The sequence below is a fragment of the Syngnathoides biaculeatus genome, chromosome 3, assembly GCF_019802595.1.
Source record: "Syngnathoides biaculeatus isolate LvHL_M chromosome 3, ASM1980259v1, whole genome shotgun sequence".
Classification (NCBI taxonomy): domain Eukaryota; kingdom Metazoa; phylum Chordata; class Actinopteri; order Syngnathiformes; family Syngnathidae; genus Syngnathoides; species Syngnathoides biaculeatus.
The window spans coordinates 38,285,102-38,293,215 of NC_084642.1; the positions used below are offsets into that span (position 1 = coordinate 38,285,102).

Sequence of the window (8,114 nt, forward strand, 5' to 3'; positions counted from 1 at the left end):
AGCACCTGATGCGTCACTCACAAGGGCCATTCAAGGCCTCCGCACCCTGAACCACAAGATGAAGGAGCAGTCTGGTGTGAGAACATCAGCCAGGTCTGAGTGGTGGGAAAAAATATTTGGCAAATATAAAAACTTGGTGATCTCTGTCCGAGTTTCTATAGCTGTGTTTGCAGCTATTCTTACATTTTGTGGATGTTGTTGTGTTCCCTGCATTAGGGCATTACTTAACCGACTTATAACCACTGTTATTGCCCCGACAAATTCAAAATTAGCAGAAATATATCCACTATTGGCACAACAGGTTAATGACAGTGATGTCGTTGACCACGATGATGATGTTATGACTTCTCTTACAGACTTGTTCTCTGATTCAGAAGATTACAAGTAATTAGTACTATATTTTCCTCCGAGTGTAACAATGTTTGTTTTCATAAATATGACTCTGTAGAATAAAGCTGAAAGGATGATCTATTAGATGATGTGAGAATTTGAGCACATGTAGGATAAACAGGGGGATAATGTAAAAATAATTGTAAATATAATTAAATGACTTTCTGCCTGCAATCAAGAAATGCTTTGCTCTGCTCCAATTCAGTTACTGTCTCTGCCTGCAATGAAGAAATGTTTTGCTCTGCTCCAATTCAGTTACTGTCTATGCCTGCAATGAAGAAATACTTTGCTCTGCTCCAATTCAGTTACTGTCTCTGCTTGCAATAAAGAATCCTTTGCTGTGCTCGAGAAAACGTGGTAGCAAATGTAGGATAAACAGGGGGGAAATGTAGGAATAATTGTGATCATAATTATCATACATTTGCTTCCAATAAAGAAATGCTTTACTCTGCCCTAGATAACGTGGCAGCCTCCTCGCAGGAGATAGCAAGAACAAAAACATCTAATCATCAGAACTGTTAGAACTGCTGCCTGTTAAAGAAGTGATGACCACTCATGTATTCAGCAATCTCACACAGACGCACACGCACATGAAAAAACATGTACACCTTGTTTTAAACTGTTTTGCTTGTCGTCTCCTTTTTGTAACATCCATGTAAATCAGGGGCGTCTTAAAACTAAGCAAATAGAGGTGCTGAGGAGAGGATAATCAGAGAGTGCAGTGGTGAATTGTACGAGACAGTTCCTCTCCTCTCTCCTCGCGAGACTTGAACTGGTGTCTTTGCTTCCTTTTTTATCCTGTTTAATGAATGTCTGATTGATGAACCTGACAGGTGGAGAGGAAGGTGGAATGGAAGGTGGTGCGACTTGTGGTGCAGCTTGGTGGGTGCATAGTGTGGAAGTGTCTATTTCGCTTTATTGATCTTTTATTGTTTGAAGATCTGTCTAACGTCGCTTTCATTTACGGTGGCGAGGAAGGTGGTGCGGCTTGGTTTGTGTGTGGTGTGTCTCAGTATGTTATTCTCTAAGTACATTATAAGCATGTGCTTCATGTATTTGCCTACTCTCTGTAAATGTATCTTTATTTTGTTTTACATTGTGTCGAAGTTCCAATTTAGTAAAACATCCAAACTAGTCCTGGATTTAATATGATTCATTTTACCACTTCCTTAGATGACTGGGTAACCTATCACTGGTGAGATCGGAACATAATGTTACACTTGGGCCACTTTGCAATCAGTATTGGTGGGCGCATTTGCATTTGTTAGTTTTATTAACACACTTGTTTTTTATGGGTCCCAAAAAATTTTGTACATTGTCTATTTCTCAGTATTCTCGAGTAAACCTATAAATGAACATGTATCTTAGTTCATCTTTGATCAGGAATCGTTGGTTACTTGCGAGGTACTTTACTGCCAGTGCCTGAGAGACCTCTATCATCTCAGGGAGATGACCAGGAGATACCCAGATTTCCCCAGGAACAAAGAAACTCAGTTTGAAATGAACAAAATAGCAGTGTGCTGATCACCGAATTATTATCCTATACTACACCTCTCTTTATGAGTTTTTATCATGACAGTTAAAGTTGTAGTTGCATCTTAGTCTCTTATCCTTGAAATGTAAACATTACAAGTTGCCACTTTTTTTTTTAAAGAAAACGATGGGGAGCCCCCAGCCAATAAGGTGCTGTCACGCCACAGTCTCCTTTCCTCATTGGGTGAATGGGAATTAGAAGAAATCTGACAGGCAGTTTGCAACTACCGCACTAGGCAATAAATCCAAGCATTAAGAGAGCCCAATGTATGGACAATGCTGACCGGCCTTTCTGACAACCTACAGGACATAAGCGACTTAAGAAAAACAGTGATCAATGATGAATTTAAGATAAGATTTCAGTGACATCACCAAGGTATTTTTAAAATAAATTACCCTTCATTGTATGCCTTTTAAGCTCTTACAATGTGCCGACCCACTTGATATGATTCAAGCATTAGTCTTTGGATGCTTCATTATTTTTTTCAAAAACTGTATCTGCTTTTCTGTGTTTTTTCAAAGTGACTTGTCGGAAGCATGGCCAAGCCACTGCCCTAGGCGGTGCTTCCTGCGAAGGGCATGGCTAAACCACTGCCCTGGAACGTACCACCTCTGACAGCTGTCACGCAGCTGCTTTGCATTGGACACTAATTAGAACAGGCATTTCAGTCTTGAATGTGTCATCGGCATTTGCCAGTTCGTTGCACTGTGTTACTGTGTGTTGGACACTGCTTTTTAGTATGCGTGTACGCAAGCATTTTGTAGTGCTTAATTTGTTACAGCGTGTCTGTACCATCATAGCCAAGTCTTGTTTTTGTTCATGTTGTCAAGTTTTGGCTTGTAATAATCAGACCTCGTTTCATGTTTTTGGACCTTGCCTCTAGCCTCGCGTTTTTGTGCCTCTGCCTATTTTGGATTGCTTACGTGTGTATGAACTTTGCCTGGGAATCCTGCATGAGGGCCCAGCCCTGAGCCTTGTGCCCATGAAAGAACGAACTGGCCAGAACAGGACCCAGCAGGGAAAACACGGTGTAGCTGGCCACGCTGCAAGTCTGCCTCCTGCATTCAGAGCCTGAGGACCAAGCATCCCCTTTAAGAGTGGGCTCCATCTTGTTGTCCTCTACTACCTTGCCATCTGCACCACACAAGTGTCATGATTATTTCCCGACCACGACCCGCTCACCACCTCATATTTTGCTGGACTCAGATTTTTCGTATTATGAGGACGCCCTGAATTTATACGACCGGCTGCTCAATTCTGACTCGGAGGCTGACTAGTTTTTCTCTCCCAGTGTTCAGTCAGTTTGTTTTGCCGCCCCATGCTTCCAGCTCCTGAGTGCCTTCGTCCTGTCCGCCCCAGTCCTCTTCCTCCTATCCTTTCTGGGTGACCTGTTTAGCCATCTGTACGGGCCCTCCACGTGGCGGACAGGGAAGACACCCAAGCAGGGGGCTTGTTGTGCGTCCCGCTGCTCACTAACCAAGCCACAGCCAACGTCCGTCCAAGCCTCGCCGGCTACCGAGCCTCTGCTGACTCGGACATCCGCCCGAGTCGCCCAGTGCCTGGCCAGACTCCTCGCTCTGGTCATCACCAGACAGAATGGGGTGGGCGGGGTGATGCCCACGCCTCGGCGGCGACCAGTCCTCAGCCACCTCCCATTCCTGCTTCAGCGGTAACCGATCCCTGGTCCCCCGAGGATAATGCCTCGGTGGCGACCGATCCCCAGCCGCCTGATGACCACACCTAAACAGCGACTGATCCTTGGCTGCCTCCCGCTCCTACTTCAGCGGTGTCCGATCCCTGGCCACCTGACAACTATGCTTCGGCGACAACCGATCCTTGGCCGCCTGACGACCATGGCTCAGCCTCGTGTCCATGCCTTGGTGGTGCCCGAACCACAGCAGCCTTTTCCCAACCCTCGGCAGCCCTCTACCAGCGTCAACAGCCACCGGCTCGCGACCACGTCTTGGGAGGCCTTCGTCTGAAACCATCACGTGCCCTTGTCTGGTTACTGCTGTGCATTTGGGTCCCACCTCAAGGACGACCGCCTGTCATCGCATTGGGACACTGGTGCTTGGCGTCCCGGCTGACCTCTGAACCTCGGTGTCGACCGATCATTGGCTGCCTGACGACCATGCCTCGACAGTGACTGATCCCCGGCCGCCTCCCGCTCCTACTTCAGCAGTGACCGATCCCTGGCCGCCTGAGGATCATGCCTTGGTGGCGACGGATCCCTGGCCACCTAATGACCACACCTTGATGGCGACCGATCCTCAGCCGCCTGCCGCTCCTGCTTCAGCAGCGACCGATCCCTGGCCATCTGAAGATCATGCCTTGGTGGGGACCGATCCCCCGCCGCCTGATGACCACGCCTCAACGGCGACCGATCCTCGCCCGCCTCCCGCTCCTGTTTCGGCCGCGACCAATTCTCGGCCACCTGACGACTACGCCTCGGTGGCAAACGATCCTCAGCCCCTTCCCGCTAATGTTTCAGTAGCGATCTACAGCCACCTGACAACCAAGCCTCGGTGACCACGGCTCGGCGGCGCCTGAACCACAGCAAAATTTGCCCAAGCCTCGGCAGCCCTTTTCCAGTGTCGTCAGCAGCTGGCTCGCAACCACGTCTTGGGAGGCCTTCGTCCGAAGCTGTCACTTGCCCTTGTCTGGTTCTTGGTGTGCCTTTGGGTCCCTCCTCGAGGACATCCGCTCGAGTCGCCCCATGGGGACCCTGGTGTTTGGCGTCCCGGCCGACTTCCTAACCTGCCTGGCCGGACGCTTTGGGTGGCCTGGACGGCTACCAGACAGATTGGGGTGGGCGGTTTGCGCCCTCCCCCGCCCTCTCGTGATCATTTTTTGTTCCTCTGTCGTGTCTGGGATCCGCGCCTTGGACGAGGGGTGTGGGGGGTGGGGGGGCGGGGGCTTTGTCAGAGGCATGGCCAGGCCACTGCCCTGGGCAGTACTGCCTCTGATAGCTGTCATGTAGCTGCTTTGCATTGGACACTAATTCGACCAGGCATTTAAGTTTTGAATGTGTCATCGGCATTTGCCAGTTCGTTGCGCTCTGCGGACGTCTTCTCCGGGGCAGAGGTTGTCCTCCTTGGGGTTAATACCCTTCTCCCATTGCACACCTGAGCTGGGTGGCGAGAACAATAGAGCCACTCTTCCCCAGTTGCCGTCCCTCTTGTTTCCCCCCTTGTTGCCCTGCCGCTGCACATCTGAGCATTCCCGTCTCACACATCGATGGACACACTGAGCTTGTTGTCACAATATCCATAACAACCGTAATAAACTCAAGCAAAGCGCTCCCGTGAATATCGTGATAAACGCGAGCTTGCAACTACCAGAATGAACTCAATGAAAGTGCACGCACACATATAAACAGAACTTTGATGTGCTTTAATGCCTTCACAACAGTCGCATGAAAGGAGGCAAAGAACCGCATGTGGCTCAAAAGTCTCGGGTTGACCACCCCTGCCCAAGAGACTGTCACTCACGTGTACCTCTTTACAGCCACAGAGGACGCTGTTCCACCAATAACTAGAATCTCACCCCATGGTCAATCCTGATCGACGGAAGCCCATGGTGATGAAAGTCAATGTGCTCCAGTGCTCACAAATAATACTAACTGCATCAATAAATTGATCACCTAGCACCCACCACCATGGACTCTTGAGCAGAAATCAAGCCCTTTACCGGTCAAGTGTCATGAAATGGATGATTTTTAGTTTGTTATTAATCAGAATCAGAATCGGGTTTATTGGCCTAGTGAAAACACATAAGGAATTTTTCTCCAGCAGTCGGTGCTGCCCTGGAACGACATTCAGAACAAAGAACAACTAAGTAACAAGAACAAAGAACAAGATACATTTCAGTACGTGTGATTGGCCCCCAGCCCGGCATCAACCAATGAGAGCATGTGTGGATTTATTTCTGCGCATCATCGAACCCTCACCTAGCAACTTCCGTTCCACCCTTTCTTTTGTCCTTCCTTTATGGCATTTTCTATGCTGTTGACTTTCTGTGCGATAATCTCGTCTTCACAATGTCACTGAAGCGCTGTGAAAGCTTCCTCCGAAGCACCCAGGAGGAAGAGGAAGATGATGACGATCAGCGAAAAAGTAAAACCTTGGTTATGATCAAAGACGGCAAAAGTTACACTTTTGTAGGCCGCCATATTTATTCACAATGTCATTGAAGCGCTGTGCTGATGTGAATGCTCCTTCCGAAGCGCCAAACAGGAAGAGGATGATGATCAGCTTTGGATATGATAAAAAACGGCAGAAGTTACGCTTTTGTGGCGCACCATTATGGCGTGACTAAATTCACGGGCCGCTCCATAAAGAAGGATGTGGCAGAGATCTGTAATATCGCTTCAATAACTTTTAATAAGTAATACCGCTTCAATAACTTTTAATAAGCAAAACGTGTAGCGACTCCACGAAATAAGAGGATTCTTTGAATGGAAGCTGTGTTAGCTTTGTGGAAAGCGGATTGCAGAAAAACAGCCTGGTGATGATGAAGAGGCTGAATAAAGTGCTGACAAACCTCAAACTGCAAGGACGGATACAGCCCTTCAAAGGTTGGTTTTAAAATTTTCAAAAGCATTATGACCTCAGAAGCGTGCCTCTGTATGGCAAGGCTTACTTTGCAAATAACAATGCTGCTCGTCATGATGTGGAGGAATTTTGCACAAGACATTGACCACAATATGGTATGAGCTGTCGAGGGGAATTTCGAAGCAGAAGCAAAAAGAAACTCTCCCCAATAACTCCCCATCACCATGTTTTTCTTAAAGATAAAAACCTAGTTGCACCATTACATTACATATGTACTGCAATAAAAATGTTACTCTCCAGCACAAGTTTTAATAAATAATGGTTTAACTGGACACTTGTACTGTTGAAAATGTTTATCTCAAATATCCATTCATCCATCCATCCATCTTCTTTGCCTCTTATCCTCACAAGGGTCGCTGGAGTGCTGGAGCCGATCACAGCTGTCAACGGGCAGGATGCAAGCCAATCGCAGGGCACATGGAGACAGAAAAGTCACACTCACAATCACACCTCGGAGTGTCCAATTAATGTTGCATGTTTTTTGGGATGTGAGAGAAAACCGGGGTGCCTGGAGAAAACCCATGCAGACACAGGAAGAACATGCAAACTCCACATAGGTAGGGTAGGGATTGAACCCGGGTCCTCAGAACTGCGAGGCTTTCCAGCTGCTCCACAGTGCCGCATTGTCTCAAATATGCAAAGTAAAAATACGTACTGTTGACATATTTTAAACATTTTGGTACTCACATACACTCACAAAAAAAAATCTCAAAGGTAAAATGCTCAACTATGTACACTGCCAGGACCTCCAGCAGAAGATTCTCCAAGTGAAGAATGTTAATTACATACAGTAAAAAAAATGTTACTGTGCTGCATAAGGTTTTATAATTAGAGATTTAACTTGACACTTGTACTGTTGTAATTTTTGTCTCACGTATGCAAAGTATAAATACTGTACTGTTGACATTTTAAACATTCTGGTACCCACATACACACAAAAATAACTCCCCATCTCAAAGGTAAAAAACTCAGCTACATCGGCAGCACCTCCAGGAGAAGAATCTCAGAATGATAAATGGTATACAGTAATATAATGAGTGTTTTATGATGAGGCAAACACACTTTGAAAATGACTGAATAAAAGTCCACCTCCCATTTGTATGAATGTGATCTGTTTTTGCATTACTTGGTCTAGCCCCCTCATTGATTTTGATTACCATAAGCTTGAGCGAAGACGTAAAATCGGAGGTATTGCACTGACTAGCTTGTAAATTTTGCTTCACTTACTGTTTACGTATGAGCAGTGGCCTGAAGGTAAAAATTCAGTTGTCCTGTATGTCAATCAAGTAACGAGATTGATAACGGGCTGACATCGTAAAGTCCACCGTTGTTTGTGCAAGATTGGTCACCTGAATGTCAAATTCAGTTGTCATCTAACTGGCTGCCCTGTATATCAATCAAGTGAAAGGATGAACGATAGGCTAAAATTTTTTTAATGCCACGCCACGATTGACCAGTACTACCTCGGTGATGGACTGGGAGATCACGCTCGGCGTAATGAGCACCCCTGGTCTACATTCTCAGGCAAAATGTACATATTTTAGACAGACCAGTTTATTATTTTATTTCTGTTACTC

At 46.5% G+C, this 8,114-nt stretch overlaps 1 long non-coding RNA gene across 1 annotated transcript; it reads left to right on the top strand.

The window, feature by feature from the left end:
• Nucleotides 1-5,902: 5,902 nt before the first annotated feature.
• Nucleotides 5,903-7,382, top strand: LOC133498633 (uncharacterized). Its single transcript, XR_009794383.1, has 2 exons — nt 5,903-6,500; nt 6,889-7,382. It is a non-coding gene; the product is annotated as an uncharacterized LOC133498633 (long non-coding RNA).
• Nucleotides 7,383-8,114: the final 732 nt, after the last annotated feature.